The sequence below is a fragment of the Arachis ipaensis genome, chromosome B8 (assembly GCF_059453495.1).
Source record: "Arachis ipaensis isolate K30076 ecotype BB chromosome B8, ASM5945349v1, whole genome shotgun sequence".
NCBI lineage: Eukaryota > Viridiplantae > Streptophyta > Magnoliopsida > Fabales > Fabaceae > Arachis > Arachis ipaensis.
This window is the reverse complement of record NC_142443.1, coordinates 36,500,226-36,520,822: the sequence shown is the minus strand read 5'-3', so window position 1 is coordinate 36,520,822 and position 20,597 is coordinate 36,500,226. Positions and strand designations below refer to the sequence as shown.

At 38.5% G+C, this 20,597-nt stretch overlaps 1 non-coding gene and 1 pseudogene across 1 annotated transcript; both read right to left on the bottom strand.

The window, feature by feature from the left end:
- Window positions 1-8,199: 8,199 nt before the first annotated feature.
- On the bottom strand, window positions 8,200-8,295 carry LOC148547706 (small nucleolar RNA R71; annotated as a pseudogene).
- A 5,271-nt stretch (window positions 8,296-13,566) lies between these two features.
- Window positions 13,567-13,670, bottom strand: LOC148547705 (small nucleolar RNA R71). Its single transcript, XR_015898683.1, has one exon. It is a non-coding gene; the product is annotated as a small nucleolar RNA R71 (small nucleolar RNA).
- Between the last annotated feature and the right edge of the window lie 6,927 nt (window positions 13,671-20,597).

Below are 20,597 nucleotides of genomic sequence, written 5' to 3'. Positions count from 1 at the left end.
AACACGCCAGTGTTGTAGCACGTTGGCAACGTGCTTGTGATTGTCCTGGGCTGGTAGCTTGGTGCTGGGCGTTGTTAGCCCAAGTTGTTTCATTCTTGCTTCAATGCCTTCTTGTTTCATCACCTATCATTAAGAAGGGAAATTGCTTCAAAGTCTTACCAATCCATGCAATCAATTTCATGAGATTCATTCATACTCATTCATTTATGCATTCCTTGAATCATTTGCATGAATTTGGCTACAATTAACCTGGTTCTTGGTACTTGAGTGCATGGAGATGGAACTCATTAAAATGCTTGTTCATTTCAAAGAAAATGAATGAATTTAAGCTAAAACTACTTCAACTAACTAGCTAATATAGCAAAGATGCAAATGCATCAGGCGCCATTTTGATGATTGGACTTTTGTGTGTTTAGAATTCACAATAAATTCTCGTTGCAATATAGTTTCTAAACCAACATAAATCTTTTCATACAAAAGATTGTTTGTCACTAAAACATACTCCTAAATTTATAAACTGAAGTATTGAACCTCGGGTCATTCTCCATAGGAATTATAATAGAGTGTTCTTGTTATTGGTTATGGGTTGTATATTGGGGTTTTTGAGATAGGAGACAAGAAATGTAAAATGTAATGAAAATAAACTAGCAACTAACAAAAATCTTGGCAAGGTATGAGAACTAGAAGTCCTATCCTAGTTATCCTCCTCAATTGTGACCACAATTGTCCATTGCTACCACTTAGTTAACCTCTAACTATGAAGGAAAGTCAAGTGGATGAATCAACTTGATTCCACAAGTCCTAGCCAACTCCCAAGGGAAAGACTAGCTTTAGTGGTATCCAAATCAATTAGCAACTTCTAATTATCAATCAACTAGGGAATTAGATAACTCAAGCATCACTAATTACTCTACCAAAACCAAGAGGAACAAAATCTACACTAAAATCCAACCAAGCATTTCATCAAAAACTTGGAAGGCATAAAAGGAAAGCATAGTAAAAAGTGCAAGGAAAGTAAATCTACACTACTCAATTGCAAGAAATTAAACAACAACAAATCAAATGAACAATAAAGGACCATGAATCATAAATTGCATTAAAGGAAAATGGAAGAACAAAAATGCATCAACATAAAAGCAAGGGATTACAAGAATTAAAAGCAAAATTAGAGAGAGGAAAGGTAGAAGGAGAAGAATTACAAAGAGAAAAGAAAATCAAAGCATGAAATTAGACTAGATCTAAGAGTTCCTAATCTAGATCTAACCTACTCCTAATTCTAGAGAGAAGTGAGAGCTTCTCTCTCTAGAAACTAACTAAAGGCATGTGAAAACTAAAATAAAACTAAACTAATGACTAGATTTCTCATCCCCCTTCAATCCTTGGATCAAATAGCATCAGAAATGAGTTGGATTGGGACCACAAGGCTTTAGAATTCGCTGGCCACGTATTGCTTTAAGTGGATCATATGGCAGCAACGATGTGTGCACGTACAGTGCGCATACGCGTCACCATACGTGTAACAACTATGGCAAATTTTATTTCCTTTTGAAGCCCCAGATGTTAGCTTTCCAACGTAACTAAAACCGCATCATTTGGACTTTTGTAGCTCAAGTTATGGTTGATTAAGTGCGAAGAGGTTGGCTTGACAGCTCTTGCGATTCCTTCATTTCTTCATGAGTTCTCCATTTTTACATGCTTTTCCTTCATTCCCTTGATCCAATCTTTGCCTCCTAAATATGAAATCACTTAACAAACATATCAAGGCATCTAATGGGATCAAAGGTAAATCAAGATTAAACAATTAAGGGCCTAAAAAGCATGTTTTCACACTTAAGCACAAATTAGGAGACAATCATGAAACCATGCTATTTCATTGGATAAATGTGGGAAAAGATGATAAAATCTCCCCTAAAATCAATACAAGATAAACCCTTAATATGTGGTTTATCAATCGCCGCACCGTTTACGACCACGTGACTGTAGCGTCAAGCTCTACAAAGCCCATAAGGTAGTGTAAGAGGTAATCCACGTTTTCCTTCCAGTTTTTCCAACACTTAATTTCAAAATTATTGGGTAAAAAGTGTTGACATTTTGAGCTTTTGATGTTATAGGATCCAATTATCTTGAGAAAAATACTTAATCTTTCCTCTTTGATCCTTGGTTGTGGTAAGAATTCTCAATCCTTGTGGAATTCTTGATTTATTGTATATGGGTGTTAGGTTGCTATGTTTAAATGTGATATTGTGGAATAGGTAGTGTAAATATGTATATTAGAGCTTGATTGAGGTTATGGAAAGCTTGAAAGTGGAGCTATATGCTGGAAAATTTGTTAGTGAGGTGTTGAGGCCTTGGAAGCTTGAGGATAAGTAAATTGAGAGTGTTCCGAGTTTGATAAGGGAATCAGCCAAGGTATAGTTTCGATTTCTCGTATCTAAAATATAATGTAATGTGAAAATTTAGGCTAGTGACCCTAGGATAAGAATTAAACTGTTGATGTTGAAGATTGGTTAAAAATGTTTATTATGCATGTGGTTAATATCCTTGGAGATTGTGAATTTGTACTCTTGTTGATGAATGTATGAATTGTTCATGATATGGACTAGGTTGTGTATAATGATTGGTGAATTTGGAGTTGATATTGCATTTGATATGGATATTTAATGAGTTATATTGATTGTTGTGAAATTGAAAATATTCGGTTGGAACTTGATGAAAATGGAGAATTGGTTAGATGTGGATATAATGAGAAAGTTGATTATATGGATTGAGAATTCTTGATGTTGAATTGGTAAGTTTGGGTTGGTTTAAAGAGGATTTGAAATTGGGATATTTTAAAAATGGAGGTTTTGCAAGTTTTGTGAAAATTGTGATTCTGGCCCAACTTTGATGGAGCATAACTTGGTTTCTGAACCCCCGATTTGTGTAAAACATGTTTAGAAATAAAATTTGGTCCAAGATGTTTATGCCGTTCAAAGAACGGGGAAAAATGTTTATAAATGAGGAGGTTATGCTCAATCATAGTTTGGTGTGCAAAACTGAAATAATTGTGTTTGTAACAACTGGTTCCGGTGGTGGTTGGGAGGTTTGAAGGAGTTGGAAAGGGGAGTTTTAGATAGACCGAAGACGCTTAGCTAGTTGCCTCTTACTTTTTCATGGCTTAGTTATGTTTATAAGCTTTAATTATATGTCAGAAGTTCTAGGATTGCCTTCGGCTTTCCCAGGACATTATATGTTAGATATGTGGGCACTGTTACCATGCTGAGAACCTCCGGTTCTCGCCCATGCATATTTTGTGGTTTTCAGATGCAGGATGTGAAGCTCCTCGTTGAGACATGCTGGAAGCTTCTGATTTAGCGAAGACTCTTATCTCTCAGGGTTTTGTTTTGGTTATATGTATTTATATAGATACTTATTATCTCCATTGCTTATATATATATATATGATGTATTAGCTTCCTCTTAGAGGTTATTTTGGAGACACAGGTTTTGTAACTCTGTATTGGGGGTTTTTCGGGTTTTCCTATATATATCTGTATGTATATTTATATGCTCGGCCGGTTACCTTCCAAATCAAGTCTTGAGCTTTGTTATCTGTATTTTGGCACTCTTCTGTATATATACCTGTGTTATTTTATCTTTTACCTAGCTTCGCTTACGTTATTGGTTTTGGGAGTGTTGCGCTTTTCAATTTAACGACTTTGCTTAACGCTTTTCTTCAAAAGCTCCTAGTTATAAATATTTTTCCACACTATTATATATATATATATATATATATATATATAATTTTGTTTTTAGAGGTCGTAATACCTCGACACCTCTGTTTTATGACTTAAGCATAAGACTTTGTGTGGCTGGCTGTTACATTATGGTATTAGAGCAGTTCATTCTTGTAGAGCCTGAGGGATGGGCTGACTATGCTTCTGTGCATTCTCTGTGTGTGTTTTTATGTGCTATTAGGATATCTTATTGATATAACTGGCATAAATTTTCATGAGCATGCATTTGGGACTTTGAATTACTAGATTTCCGATATTGAGACTGATCAACTTGATATCGACTATTTGGTGTGTATAGGAACCAGATGGCACCTCAAGGACGCGGTCGAGGCCGTGGGAGAGGTCATACTAGTACTCAGGGGCCGGAAACTGACACGCATAACCCGGTAAACTTTTTGGCGGCATTAAAGAATATGGCTGCTGCTATGCAGGCCACTGTTGAGGTGCTAGGGCAGCAAATGAACAATAATAATAATGGTGGAAATGGTGGAAATAGGCCGATGACACTGTCTGCATTCTTGAAGGTTAACCCACCAGTTTTTAGGGGAACCACCAATCCGACTGAAGCCGATACTTGGTTTCAGGCCATGGAGCAACACTGCAAGCACAACTGGTGCCTAAAGAGTAGTGTGTCGAATTTGTTACCTATCAGCTCACTGGGAAAACACTGCATTGGTGGCAGGCTACTCGATGCCTCCTACAGCATGGCGATGATCCTATCTCCTGGGATACTTTCCAGGTAGAATTTTATAAGAAGTACTTCCCAAATTCTATCAGGACGGTAAAAGAACTTGAGTTACTGCAACTGAAGCAGGATGCTATGTCCGTGTCTGAGTATACTAACAAGTTCGAGGAACTATGCCGATTTTCTCGTATTCATCAAGGGGCTCCTAAAGACTTAAGGAGTGGAAGTGCATTAAGTTTGAAGGAGGGCTTTGAAGCGACATCTTTAGTTCAGTAGGGCCAATGGAGATCAGGACTTTCTCAGAGTTGGTGAAAAAGAGCAGAGTGGCTCAGACTGTGTGAAAAGGGTAGCTGCAGAGAAAGGAAGTAATAGGGGGCTATTTCAGCAGAATCGAGGAAGGAGCTTTGCTCTTAGGGGTCAGACTTTCAAGCGTGGAGGCTTCGTACCACAGCAGACTCAGGGTTAAAATAACTTCAGAAGGCCCAACAACAACAATTATACTGGGAGAAAATTTGGGAAGCAGCCTCTGAATGAGTAAGCTTTTTCTAGATGCGGGAGTCATCATCCGGGAGTCCCATGCAAGGCGGGATGGGGCTTGTGCTACTCTTGTGGTAAGGTGGGGGCATAAAGCCTCAAACTATCCGGAGAAGCAAAGGCAAGGTGCTGGGAGAGCACATCAGCCTGGTCGGGTGTTCACTACCTCAACTGTAGGTGCAGATGGGTCTGAAACACTTATCCGAGGTAAATACGAAATAGCTGGTAAAACTTTGAATGCTTTATTTGATTCTAGAGCTACTCATTCATTCATTGCATTTAAGAGGGCTAGTGAATTAGAACTGAAGATAATTGTGTTAGATTATGATATGAATGTGCATAATGCTACTTCGGAAGCCGTTGTGACTAGGTTAGGCTGTCCACAAGTGTCATTCCGAGTTAAACAGTGAGAGTTCGTACATGATCTGATTTGTTTATCAATGACTGGTCTGGATCTCATTCTGGGACTGGATTAGTTATCTAACAATCATGTTTTGCTTGACTGTTCTGAGAAGTCGTTATACTTTATGATGGAAGGATCAGAGAGGCCGGTAGAAGTGAATGGCTATTATTTGAATTCTATGGTAGTAAGTTGTTCTGGATACGAATGCCAGGGTGTTATGTAATGCGTGAGCATCTTTCCTATCTTTTTCGAGTGAATTTGCATTCAAATTGTTGAGTTTAATTAAGAATTTATCTTTTAGCCTCTATGGATGCTACTATGAGTCAATTGCAATTCTGTTTATTTTAGGTAGCATTTGGATGGATTTGATGGAGTTTCTGTAGAAAAAGAGAAGAAAGCGAACGATGCTGTTAACCCTGACATCCCTGCACTCTAACCTGAATAACACGAACTACAAAGGTCCAATTGATATGATTCTAGTGGCGTTGGAAAGCTAACTTTCAGAGCTTTTCAACGATATATAATAGTCCATACTTCTTCTCCAACAACTCAGCAAGGGTGGCGCCTAACTTGAGGTTTCTCAAGTTAGGCGCCAAGATGAACATAATCCATGAATCCAAGGCTGCACAAGTGGCGCCTAACTTGGGTTTTACTAAGTTAAGCACCAGAACAAGGGAAAGCATTAACGGAATTCTACCAAGGTGGCACCTAACTTGAGATTTCTCAAGTTAGGCGACAGACACAGCAATAACACTCACTTGGATGCTGCCTCCTCTAAGTTAGGCGTCAGGAATGCCCAGTTAGGCGCCAGGTGTAGCTAACTCACTCAATCCGATTCGGCCAGGTCCAAGTTAGGTGCCACTCCCCTCCAAGTTAGGCGCAACACTAAGAAGCAAAATGGTCCCCACATCTAAATGGCCAAGCCACGAAGATCCTTATTTAATTCTGATTAAACTTTATTTTATTTAAAAATAGGAAATGATATTATTTAGTTTTAGAAAATATAATTTATATTAATTAGGATAGATATAAAAGGGAAAGGAATTAGCCCTTCGGGTTCTCTTCTCTTCTACCTCATTCTAGAATTTACAGTTTTTCTGAATCCTAGTTTTCTCTCTGAACCATGAGTAGCTAAACCTCCACTGTTAAGGTTAGGAGCTCTGTCTATTGTATAGATTGATACTATTATTTTTCTATTTTAATTCATGTACTGATTTCTATTTCAAGAATTATTTTTGTTCTTTATCTTATGAATTTGGGTGAAACAGAAGTATGACCCTTGTTCTAATTGAGTTCTTACATAACTTGGAAAAGCTTTTTACTTGAACAACAGCTTGAAAAGAATTTCTCCTAAATTTTTAATTATCTGGACTTAACAGGATACGTGACATATAATCCTCTTATATTTGGGTAATTAGGGTTTTTGTGGCATATAAACTAGAATTGAACTTCACCCTCTAATTGGAATCAAGTGACCAAGTAATTGGTGGTTGATGAAAGTTAGAGGAGACTAAAAAGGTCAAAGGAATTAGGGTTTAATCACATATAGTTTGCCATGAATTGAATCTTGCATGATTAAAATAGTTAATAAGAAAAGTTAATCCGGAAGATAGATATCTCTGAAACCTTAACTGTTTTCTCCATATATATTTCACCTCAATTTACTGCTTGTTTTCTGATTTTCTGAATTACTGTTTGATGCATTTGAACTCTCAACACTCTTTTCTGTTTGTCTAACTAAGTGAATCACTTAACCATTGTTGCTTAGTTCATCAATCCTCATATGATTGACCCTCATTCACTTGAGGTACTACTTGGTACGACCCGGTGCACTTGCCGGTTAGTTTGGGGACTTTAAATTCCTTCTTTATTTTCATTCATTTTCATTTTTCCTTCTTTATTTTCTTTTATTATTTTTATTTTTCTTATTTTATTAGTCTCATTTAAATTTTCAAAATTTTGCTCAACTATTTCTTTTTAATTTTTGAAATTAAGTTTGGTGTCTCCTAGTTATTTTTATTTTTATTTTTCTGTTTAATTTTTATATATATAAATTTTGAAATTTTCATTCCCATTTTGCTTATAATTTTTAAAATTTTACTGCTTTAATTATTTAGTAGTTTTATTTTATTTCTTTACACATGTTACCTCACTGGGAATTCTCTGTACTCTGAGGTAGAGATCCCCACTTTCCTTTGTTTTCTTTTTGTTTACGAGAAGGAACAGGGATAAAGAGCCCCCTTCTTGATTTTGATCCTAAACCTGAAAGGACTTTGAGGCGGCGCTTGTAACAAGCTAGACTTTACAAGGCTAGTGAAAATCTGAGTGAGACTTTTTAAAAGGAAGCTGCAGAGTCCACTATGGATCATAATCATGCTGTTAATGCCAATGTGGCTATTCCGAATGAGAATGAACAACCTAGAAGAGTTCTTGGCTCATACACTACCCCCAATGCAGATTTTTATGGGAAAAGTATTGTGGTGCCTCCTATAGCTGCAAACAACTTTGAACTGAAGCCTCAGCTAGTCACTCTTATGCAATAAAATTGTCAGTATCATGGACTTCCTCAAGAAGACCCAAATCAATTTATTTCTCATTTCCTGCAGATTTGTGATACTGTGAAGAAGAATGGAGTAAATCCTGAGGTTTACAAATTCATTCTCTTCCTATTTGCTATGAAGGATAGAGTAAAGCTGTGGCTAGATTCTCAACCCAAGGAGAGCCTAGATACTTGGGATAAGGTGGTCACTGGATTTCTGACTAAATTTTTTCCACTACAAAAGCTGACTGAGCTAAGGGTGGAGGTTCAGACCTTCAAACAGAAAGATGGTGAGACCCTCTATGAAGCCTGGGAGAGATATAAGCTGCTGACCAGGCAATGCCCTCCGAACATGTTTTTTAAATGGACTCAGCTGGATATCTTTTATGAGGGCTTATGTGAAATATCCAAAATATGTTTAGATAATTCTACAGGTGGTTCATTGCACATGAAGAAGACACCAGAGGAGACAACTGTGCTTATTGAGTTGGTTGCTAACAACCAATATCTCTACTCATCTAACAGGAATCCTGTGAACTTTGGGACCCCTCAAAAGAAAGGAATTTTGGAAGTAGAGGCTTTTGATGCTCTTCTTGCTTAGAACAAAATTTTGTCTCAGTAGATGAATCTGATTACTCAACAATTGAGTAGGATGCAAGTTTCAGCTGTTAATACTCAGAATGCACCTCAAGAGGCTCCTTATGACATGACTAGTAGCTTTATGCAAGGTGAGAATTATGATTATACTCAATTTCCTTTTGAACAGGTCAACTACATAGAGAATGCTCCTAAAAACCCCAATAATGATCCATATGCTATGACCTATAATCAGGGGTGGAGAAATCACCCAAATTTGGGGTGGAGAGAGCAACCTCAAAGACCACAGAATTTTAATAATAATTTTCAGGGCGATTTTCAACAGAAAAATTTTAATAACCACCAGTTTCAGTCATCTCAGCAAGCAAATCCTCAATCTGAGAAGACTACTGATTTGGAAGCACTAATGCCGAGTTTTATACATAAAACCAGAGCATCAATCAAGAACTTGGAGATTCAGATGGGTCAATTAGCCACAAAAGTTAATGAAATTGATCAGAGGACCACTAATAGCCTTCTTGGTAACACAATTCTAAATCCAAGAGAGGAGTGCAAGGCTGTCACCTTGATAAGTGGACAAGTGGCAAGTAAGGAAGCACAAGTTACTGAGGAGTCGGTTGAAAAAGAAGCTCCATAGCAGACTGAAGACACAGTAGTACACGCCCTCCTAGGCGTGCAGACAACCCCTTCCCAGTCTCTCTTGACACTCATCCTACATTGCCTAAAGCACTCCTGAGTACAAGCCCAAGATGCTATATCCTCAGAGACTTCAAAAGGAACCAAGGACAAACAGTTTTCAAAGTTCTTGAAAGTTTTTAGAAAGTTACAAATCAATATTTCTTTTGCTGAGGTTTTGAAGCAAATGCCTCTCCATGTTAAATTCATGAAGGAGTTGTTGTCAAAAAAGAAGCCTTTAAAGGGAGATGAGACAGTGGTCCTGACTAAGGAATGTAGTGCCATCATTCAGAATAACTTGCCAAGGAAGATGCCAGATCCAGGGAGCTTTCAAATTTCATGCACCATTGGGAGCACAACCTTTGAGAAAGCTTTATGTGATCTGGGAGCAAGCATCAATTTAATGCCCATATCTGTGATGAAGAAGTTGTAAATCCAAGAGGCACAACCCACAAGGATAGCATTACAGATGGCAGACAAATCTATAAAGCCTGCATATGGATTAGTGGAGAATATCTTGGTCAAAGTGGGTAAGTTCTTCTTCCCAGCAGATTTTGTGATTCTTGACACAGGGGAGGATGAGAATACCTCTATAATTTTAGGAAGACCATTCATAGCCATTGGAAGAGCTATGATTGATGTGGAAAAAGGTGAATTAGTGCTTAGAGTGCATAATAAGCAACTGGTCATTCATGTCTTCAAAGATATACATTCAGCAGGTGAAGAAGAGAGGCGCATGCAGACTGAGCTTATTAATCCAAACCTTCAAGAGTCCCCTAATGATGCACAACAGAATCTGCAGCTCAAACCTCTTTTGGTGACAATCAATAAAATTTCTCCTGACATCAAACCTAAGTTTGGTGTCGGAAATGCATCATCCACCAAGGAGGAGATTCCCAAAAAGAAAAAAATACCTAGGGAATGGAGAAACAAAAAGATTCCCACTGAAGACTTCTCCACAGGAATGAAGGTGGTATTCACTACATGTTCAATCCTGCCTCATACAGTGAACAGGAATCTGTCTCTTGAGCATATAAAGTTGATCAGTGGGAGCACAAGAAAGAAGTTCACAGTGAGGGGTGAAGTGTGATGCCAAGGCATCATAGGCTAGTTTCACTAGCATTTTTCTGTTAGTTTTAGTTGTTTTATGCATTTTCTTGAGCTTAAAGTAACCAAAAATGGTTAAATGAAGAACAAAGTAATGAACCATCCAAACAATATGATTTTGATGCAAATTCCATGAGTTTTAGTTATATTACTTAAATGCTATGAATGGAAGATTTCTCATGAAATTTTGCAAGACTTTGATGCAATTGTTTGGATGATTTCAGGGAAGAAGAGGCTAAGCAAGGAAGCAACATAATCAAATAAGGAAGCTTGAATATCACATGTGGAGTTTAAGTTCCAGTTTAAGCCTAAACTGGAGCTTAAACGCCAAAATCATGAAGGATAAAAAAATGCTGGGATTGAAGTTTAACCTCCAGTTTGACCTCAAACTGGAGGTTAAACGCCAGAATGAAAAGCCTCACTTAAGGAGCATTCCACGTTTAACCTCCAGTTTGACCTCAAACTGGAGGTTAAACGCCAGAATGAGTATGCCACCCAGGGAGGAGTTCCACGTTTAACCTCCAGTTTGACCTCAAACTGGAGGTTAAACGCCAGAACCAGGAAGAGTACCAGGGAGCCATTCCACGTTTAAGCTCCAGATTGACTCAAACTGGAGCTTAAACGTGTTCGATAGCTTTTCTACTCCAGGGTTGCTCTCTCCATTTCCACGTTTAACCTCCAGTTTGACCTCAAACTGGAGGTTAAACGTGTTCGACACCTCCAGGGCCACCATTCTAAGCTTCCACGTTTAACCTCCAGTTTGACCTCAAACTGGAGGTTAAACGTGTTCGACCTCCAGTATGCCTCCACCCTTTTCCACGTTTAACCTCCAGTTTGACCTCAAACTGGAGGTTAAACGTGTTCGACCTCCAGGGCTGCCCTTCCTATCTCCACGTTTAAGCTTCAGTTTAACCTTAAACTGAAGCTTAAACGTGTTCGACTACATGACTCTCCAGGGCTACCTTCTTCCATTTCCACGTTTAAGCTTCAGTTTAACCTTAAACTGAAGCTTAAACGTGCTTCTACAAAAGGCCTCACTGGAAGTGTCTGGCGTTTAAGCTGTAGTTTAAGCTTAAACTACAACTTAAACGCCACTCTTGGAAAAGGTTTCTGGGCCAAAAATATTGTGATTTAAGTTAGTCTTTGAGCACAAATATTAACTTAAACTTACTTTGGTATGAAACCCAATTGAATATCACGGTTTATGGGATTGGGCCTGAAGGATTGATGAGTTTGAAATCTCAATTTATTGAGTCATGTGTCATTATTTGATTATCACTAAGTTGGCTCAATAAATGTTACAGGATTTGGATCAACAACCTCATCAAGATTATGGATCATAAACCCAAGGCAAAAGGAAAGCAAGGAGAGGCCTCAAAGCCCAAGAAGCACAACTGAAGCTCAATATAGAAAGTGTATAAATAGGATAAAAGTTAAGTTAGAGGGGACCTTTCACTTTCACTTTTAGCTAGTTTTCCTTTTCTTTGTAATTGAATTCAGAGCTATGATTCACTAAACCCCCTTTCATTGGGTTAGGGAGCTCTATTGTAATTCAATGAATCAATAATAGTTTATCTTCTTCTTCAATCTTTTCTCTTGAATTTTGTTAGAAAGCTTCTCGATCTAATTCCATTGAGTAGTTGTCTTGGGAAAGAAACTACTCATACTTGGAATCCTTCGGAGCCTTGGGAAAGGAATGGAGGATTCATGCTAGAGAAGCTTTCTCACAGTGGATTGGATTGGGGTTTGGATGGATATTGTGACATGTAATCCTACCAAATTGTGGTTCATGAAATTGTGTGGTATAATCAGTGATCAAGCATCATCTCTTCTGATGAACATTTAAACCAAGGGATTGGGAGTTTGTTTGTTTTTAGAGAGCATTGGTGAGCCAAGGAATTGGGATCCAATCATATAAGATTGCCAAGCAAAATTCAATGAACGCATTGGTTGAGGAAGAGATAAACATGTTTTGATTCGGAGATCTCAATATCTCCTATAACCCAATGAATTTCCCATTTCTGATTTCCACTTTCTCTTTACATTCTGCAACTCAATTCTTGCAATCACCCCCATTCCCTTTTAATTTCAGCAATTTACATTCTGCTCTTTAATTCATGCAATTTAAGATTCAGCCATTTAATTTTCTTGTCATTTACTTTTCCCGCCAATTTTACATTCCGCAATTCTCATCTCAAATCTTGATTCCGCTCAACTAGAACACACTTCTAATCCGAATTGCTCACTCAACCAATCCTTGTGGGATTCGACCTCACTCTATTGTGAGTTTTTACTTGACGACGATAACCGGTGCACTTGCCGGAAGGAATTTTGCCGATCGTGCAATTTCCTAAATCGTAGCATAACAAGTTTATGTGTATCAAGTTTATGGCGCCGTTGCCGGGGATTGGTTTTCGATTGACAATTCTCAAATTGGAAGCTAACTAGATTGAGCAATTTTCTCTTGCTTTGTTAATTCTGTTCTAGATACTTTTTGAATTTTAATTTCTGCACTTGGTTACATGCTTTCCTTCTTTATGCCTTTAAATTCATGCAACTAACTCACTGACTCACTAACTGTTTGAATTAATTCCTCAATTGAGCTAACCATACTCTTCCATTAACCAAGAGTATTTTACTTGTTTGTGTTTGAGCTGTGTTCTTGTATGACAGGTAGGAGAGGAGAGACATCAACTCCTCCATATACCGAACCAGAGAGGACCCTTCATAGACTTAGAAGGGAAGCAAGAGGGAAGAGAGTAGTGGGAGAAGAGGAATCTGAAGGAGAATCTGAGGACAATTTTGAGGAAGCTTTAGATCTCAACATGGATAGAGAAGTTCACAACCATGAGAGAGCGGATGGAAACGATGCCATCCCTGAGAGGAGGGTTCTTAGTTCATACATAAACCCAACCTCTGGGAATTGTGGTAGTAGCATCCAGAAACCACCCATTCAGGCCAACAACTTTGAGCTCAAGCCACAGCTAATATCACTTGTGGAAAATCATTGTTCCTTTGGAGGAAGTGCTAATGAAGACCCAAACCAACATCTCACAAAATTCCTGAGAATTTGTGACACTGTGAAGTCCAATGGAGTCCAGGAAGATGCCTATAAACTGCTTTTGTTCCCATTTTCACTTAGGGACAAAGCAGCTAAGTGGCTGGAATCATTCCCAAGGGGGAGTCTAACAACATGGGATGAGGTGGAAAGCAAGTTTCTGGCACGTTTCTACCCTCCACAAAGGGTCAATAGGCTTCGATCTGAGGTTCAGACTTTTAGACAACAAGATGGTGAAACTCTCTACGAGGCATGGGAGAGATTCAAGGACTTGACAAGGAAATGCCCACCAAACATGTTCCATGATTGGGTGCAACTGCACATCTTCTATGATGGGCTCTCTTATGAATCAAGGAAGGCTGTAGACCATTCATCAGGAGGTTCATTGAACAGGAAAAAGACTGTGGAAGAAGCCATTGAAGTGATCGAGACAGTGGCTGAGAATGAGTACTACTATGCATCAGAAAGGCACAACACTAAGGGAGTCATGGAGCTGAACCATGTTGATACAATTCTAGCCCAAAACAAGGTGTTTGCCAAGCAACTAGCAGAGCTTACCAGGCAATTAGAAACAAAGCAAGTGGCTGCAATACACACACAAGATCAAGAGGAAGTAGGCATTGAAGGAGGTGATTGGGATGAGGCTAACTATGTGGGAAACCAACAAAGGCAATCATATGATCCACATTCCAACACTTACAACCCAGGCTGGAGAAACCACCCAAACTTTGGGTGGGGAAACCAACAAACCCAACCACAAAACCACAAACTTTACAACCACAACCAACATAACAATTCCACATACCAAAACTCCAACCAAAGATCATACCAAGCCACACAAAACACTTACCCCCAATCATCATATCATGGCCAAAATAATCAACATACCCAACCTAATCCGAACCAACAATTTCAAGATCAATTAAACCGGATAGAAGGAATTATGGCAACCATGAGTCAAGACATCATTGAACTGAAGAGCTTCAGGGATGATGTGAGAACTACCTTAAGAAACCATGGTGAAAAACTCAAAAGGATGGAATCTCAAGTAGGAGAGCTATCTCAACAGGCACCCAAATCAACTGCAGTGTTCCCTAGTGACACAGAAAAGAATCCAAAAGGGAACAAAAGAGAGTAAGATGGGAAGAATGCAAAGCCATCACCATAATGAAGGAAGTCTCAGAAGAAGAAGGAATCAGGCCCTCAGAGCAGGAACCAGAAATCTTGAAGGAAGGTGTGGAAGAAGTTAAGCAAGAAGGAGGAACTGAGCAAGCCAAGGAACTGCAAAAAGGCATGATGGAAGTATACCAACCAAAAGCACCATTTCCTGAGAGGTTAGGAGGAGGTGAAAAAAGGAAAACCTATTCAAGGTTTCTAGAGACATTTAACTCTCTTCATGTCAATATTCCCTTTCTTGAGATTCTTCATCAAATGCCCACACACATCAAGTATTTAAAGGAATTGTTAAGCAAGAAAAGAGTTTTGAAGGGAGGACAAACGGTAACAATGAACAAAGAATGCAGTGCTCTCATCAAGAAGGACACACTCTCTAAGAAAACGGACCCAGGAAGTTTTCATATCCCTTGCATCATAGGGGAAACAAAAATTGACAGAGGATTCTGTGATCTAGGAGCTAGCATAAACGTGATGCCTCTAACTCTTATGAAGAGGCTACAACTGAATGAGGTGAGATCCACTGATGTAATCATACAACTGGCTGACAAAACTCAGAAGCAAGCTGAAGGGGTAGTTGAAAATGTGCTGGTGAAAGTGGGGGATTATTATTTCCCCACAGACTTTGTCATTGTGGACATGGAGGAAAGCTACTTACACCCTATCATTCTGGGCAGACCATTTCTAGCCACTACTAGAGCGCTCATAGATGTAGAACAAGGAGAGCTAATTCTGAGAATACATGATGAACAGCTCATTTTCAAAGTCTTCAAACCTGCATCTGAGCCTGAACCAGAACCTGAAAAGCCTAAAGATGATAGTAGCCATCCGTGTTTGGAGGAAAGTAATCCAGCAGCTGAGACTCTAAAATAGTCATGGGAAGGCAAACAAGAGTTGCAAGAGTTAGAGCCACAAGAATCAGTGGAAACAGATCAGAAGGATCCTCCTGACATTAAGGTCAATGAAGAAATCCTCAAGAGAAAGGGAAGAGTGATAGGGAGATTGCCAAGAGGATGGAGAAACAAGAAAATTCCCACTGAAGGTTTTTCTTCGGGAGATAACGTGATATCAAGTCATTATCTGCCAATCCCACCTGGCCTCAAAACCATTCCTTCCCAGCTCCCTCAAGTGTTCACAATCAGGAAAGTTCTTTCTATGGAACATTTAGAGGTCATGAATGAATCAAGTGGGGACGTTTTCATAGTGAGAGGAGAAGACGTCAAGCACTATAATCCACCCTAACAAGGGACAACCGTCAAGCTAGTGACGTTAAAGAAGCGCTTCATGGGAGGCAACCCATGTTTTTAGTATCCTTAATCTTTAGTGCTTTGCTTTACATCTAATAAAGCATGGTTTCTTATGCATGAACTTGGATCCTCAGGACAACTATTGATTAAGTGCACTAAACCTTGCATGTAAATTACAATTGGTCTCTAAGTTTGGTGTGCCTGATGGCACTCCCAAATCTTACTCAAATTGAATTCCATCTTTCATTCAAGGTGCACAACCAAACATTAAGTTTGGTGTTCTTTTTGAACACAGTTTATGAAAAGCAAGAAGTTCCTCTGGATTTCAAAATTCATGACAAGTATACCATTCACATGTTTTAATACTTTGGTTTCAATTACTTAGGGTAGTCACTTTGTTTAGAATCAAAGAGCCAAGGTGACTATGATTTATTAGAATTATGCACACTCATTAAGGACAACCAATATGGATTTCATGTCATCAGGAGAGACAAGAGGACTTTCATCTAAAAATGATGGATATGCAAAGGAACTTTGAATCAAGATTCTTCGATCTGCAAAGGGAACAAAATTTACACTTACAGGAATCCTTCAGCCACATATGCCAACACCAAGATGCCAATGTCTTGGCAATCAAGGAAGCCACCACTTTACAGAATGCAAGATACTCAGTCCAAGCTGATTACAACATCAGTTCGCAAATCAAGCTTAACTACATAGGGGAACATCTACACAAGATGGACCCAGCATTCCCAGCTTATGATGAGTATTTCAAAGGGAGGAAAGAAGGAGAAATAAACAAGGCAATGATCCTTGAAAAAGGAGTGGAAGAAACGATGAAAAAGGCTGGATTCTGGAAAAAGCTCATAAGAAAAGACAAGGGAGGCACAAGTGGTCAAAAAGAGGCAGGAAGCAAGAAGAAGCAGGATCCCAAGAATTAAGAAGAACCAAGCAATAAATAAGAGGTGGTCTCGTTCCTTAATAATCAAATGATAATTGGTGAATTGTCTTTATGAACGTGTTTTCATCATAAGTCATTTAAGTGTTATGTGGAGTCTTTTTTTTTATGAGTCGTTTTTTTTTTAGTATGTCTGTTTGTTAATTGCTTTGAATAAAGTGAATGCCTAGATGTTTGGATATAACTTCACCTTCTTAAACAAGTGCGTGCCATGCTTGTTCTGTTTCCAAAAATAAAAGAAAAGTTTGAACAAAAGTAACTTGGCTAAATTAGTGACAAATCAAGTAGAATTAAGTGGTGGTATGCATGCTTGATTGTTTAGTCAGATCACTAAAATTAGAGTGTAGAATTATCATTTTTTATGTGGAAAGTGAAAATTGTCTATGGATCTTGATGAATAAATGTCTTTGGCCATGAAAAAGAAAGAAAAAGAAAAAGAAAAAGCCACGGAAAAAGGCAACCAAAAAGCAAAAAAATTGAGAAAATAAGCTAGGTACCAATGGTTTGAACTTCTGAGACAAATGCCTGTGGTGTTTATGTATTGAGGATATGCTTGGATGAATAGGTTCTGAGGAGTGTTTCAACACTTGGTAACTTGGGTTAACTAACCCGGGATTATCAACCAAAAGTCCATTATCAAGAGCAACCTAAATACAAAACATTTAGTCACACAAAGAGGTGCTGGGCACCAATGTCTCAAGAAGAAATGTGAACTTAAATGCCTAAAGTGGATATGTGTAGTGCACTGATAAGAAAAAGAAAATGCCAAGGGCTTGTGCAACACATGACACTAAGCAAACAAGGAGCAAAAGAAGCTCTAAGAAAAAGAAAAGAAAAACAAAGAAGAAAAAAGTGCCAAAGACATAAGAATAACAAGAGACCATAGCAATGTTTGATGGATGCAATGAAAAAGTGATAATCCTACCTGATAAGTATGAAAAAGTGATGCTGCAACTTTCTGCATAAAACCCTTCTGATGAACTTCAAATGCTTGCTAATATAGCCAATGTAATTGCTTTCTGTTTCATACTTTCTTCTCAAATAACTCAGGACTTGCTTAGGGACAAGCAAGTATTAAGTTTGGTGTTGTGATGCCAAGGCATCATAGGCTAGTTTCACTAGCATTTTTCTGTTAGTTTTAGTTGTTTTATGCATTTTCTTGAGCTTAAAGTAACCAAAAATGGTTAAATGAAGAACAAAGTAATGAACCATCCAAACAATATGATTTTGATGCAAATTCCATGAGTTTTAGTTATATTACTTAAATGCTATGAATGGAAGATTTCTCATGAAATTTTGCAAGACTTTGATGCAATTGTTTGGATGATTTCAGGGAAGAAGAGGCTAAGCAAGGAAGCAACATAATCAAATAAGGAAGCTTGAATATCACATGTGGAGTTTAAGTTCCAGTTTAAGCCTAAACTGGAGCTTAAACGCCAAAATCATGAAGGATAAAAAAATGCTGGGATTGAAGTTTAACCTCCAGTTTGACCTCAAACTGGAGGTTAAACGCCAGAATGAAAAGCCTCACTTAAGGAGCATTCCACGTTTAACCTCCAGTTTGACCTCAAACTGGAGGTTAAACGCCAGAATGAGTATGCCACCCAGGGAGGAGTTCCACGTTTAACCTCCAGTTTGACCTCAAACTGGAGGTTAAACGCCAGAACCAGGAAGAGTACCAGGGAGCCATTCCACGTTTAAGCTCCAGTTTGACTCAAACTGGAGCTTAAACGTGTTCGATAGCTTTTCTACTCCAGGGTTGCTCTCTCCATTTCCACGTTTAACCTCCAGTTTGACCTCAAACTGGAGGTTAAACGTGTTCGACACCTCCAGGGCCACCATTCTAAGCTTCCACGTTTAACCTCCAGTTTGACCTCAAACTGGAGGTTAAACGTGTTCGACCTCCAGTATGCCTCCACCCTTTTCCACGTTTAACCTCCAGTTTGACCTCAAACTGGAGGTTAAACGTGTTCGACCTCCAGGGCTGCCCTTCCTATCTCCACATTTAAGCTTCAGTTTAACCTTAAACTGAAGCTTAAACGTGTTCGACTACATGACTCTCCAGGGCTACCTTCTTCCATTTCCACGTTTAAGCTTCAGTTTAACCTTAAACTGAAGCTTAAACGTGCTTCTACAAAAGGCCTCACTGGAAGTGTCTGGCGTTTAAGCTGCAGTTTAAGCTTAAACTACAACTTAAACGCCACTCTTGGAAAAGGTTTCTGGGCCAAAAATATTGTGATTTAAGTTAGTCTTTGAGCACAAATATTAACTTAAACTTACTTTGGTATGAAACCCAATTGAATATCACGGTTTATGGGATTGGGCCTGAAGGATTGATGAGTTTGAAATCTCAATTTATTGAGTCATGTGTCATTATTTGATTATCACTAAGTTGGCTCAATAAATGTTACAGGATTTGGATCAACAACCTCATCAAGATTATGGATCATAAACCCAAGGCAAAAGGAAAGCAAGGAGAGGCCTCAAAGCCCAAGAAGCACAACTGAAGCTCAATATAGAAAGTGTATAAATAGGATAGAAGTTAAGTTAGAGGGGACCTTTCACTTTCACTTTTAGCTAGTTTTCCTTTTCTTTGTAATTGAATTCAGAGCTATGATTCACTAAACCCCCTTTCATTGGGTTAGGGAGCTCTATTGTAATTCAATGAATCAATAATAGTTTATCTTCTTCTTCAATCTTTTCTCTTGAATTTTGTTAGAAAGCTTCTCGATCTAATTCCATTGAGTAGTTGTCTTGGGAAAGAAACTACTCATACTTGGAATCCTTCGGAGCCTTGGGAAAGGAATGGAGGATTCATGCTAGAGAAGCTTTCTCACAGTGGATTGGATTGGGGTTTGGATGGATATTGTGACATGTAATCCTACCAAATTGTGGTTCATGAAATTGTGTGGTATAATCAGTGATCAAGCATCATCTCTTCTGATGAACATTTAAACCAAGGGATTGGGAATTTGTTTGTTTTTAGAGAGCATTGGTGAGCCAAGGAATTGGGATCCAATCATATAAGATTGCCAAGCAAAATTCAATGAACGCATTGGTTGAGGAAGAGATAAACATGTTTTGATTCGGAGATCTCAATATCTCCTATAACCCAATGAATTCCCCATTTCTGATTTCCACTTTCTCTTTACATTCTGCAACTCAATTCTTGCAATCACCCCCATTCCCTTTTAATTTCAGCAATTTACATTCTGCTCTTTAATTCATGCAATTTAAGATTCAGCCATTTAATTTTCTTGTCATTTACTTTTCCCGCCAATTTTACATTCCGCAATTCTCATCTCAAATCTTGATTCCGCTCAACTAGAACACACTTCTAATCCGAATTGCTCACTCAACCAATCCTTGTGGGATTCGACCTCACTCTATTGTGAGTTTTTACTTGACGACGATAACCGGTGCACTTTCCGGAAGGAATTTTGCCGATCGTGCAATTTCCTAAATCGTAGCATAACAAGTTTATGTGTATCAAAGAGTTGAGCCCCTATTATTCTCCTCCTTAAAGGAGCTGATCGTCAAGCTAGTAACGATAAAGAAGCGCTTGTCGGAAAGCAATCCGATGTTTTCGTATCCTTAAGTTTGAATTTTATCTTGATATTTTTATTTTTATTTCATTATTTTTGTTTGAGTTTCTATTGTTTTTCCTTTGTTTTATATGTATTTTGATCATGCAGAGTGATTAGAATAGAAACATGTGCATGAAGACAGAGTTTCAGACACCCTAAAAAAACTGGTTTCGGACTGGCTGGCGCCTAACTTCACTTTCTGAAGTTAGGTGCCACATATAAGCTGATTTTGGAAGAATGTTTCGGGAGGGGTGACGCC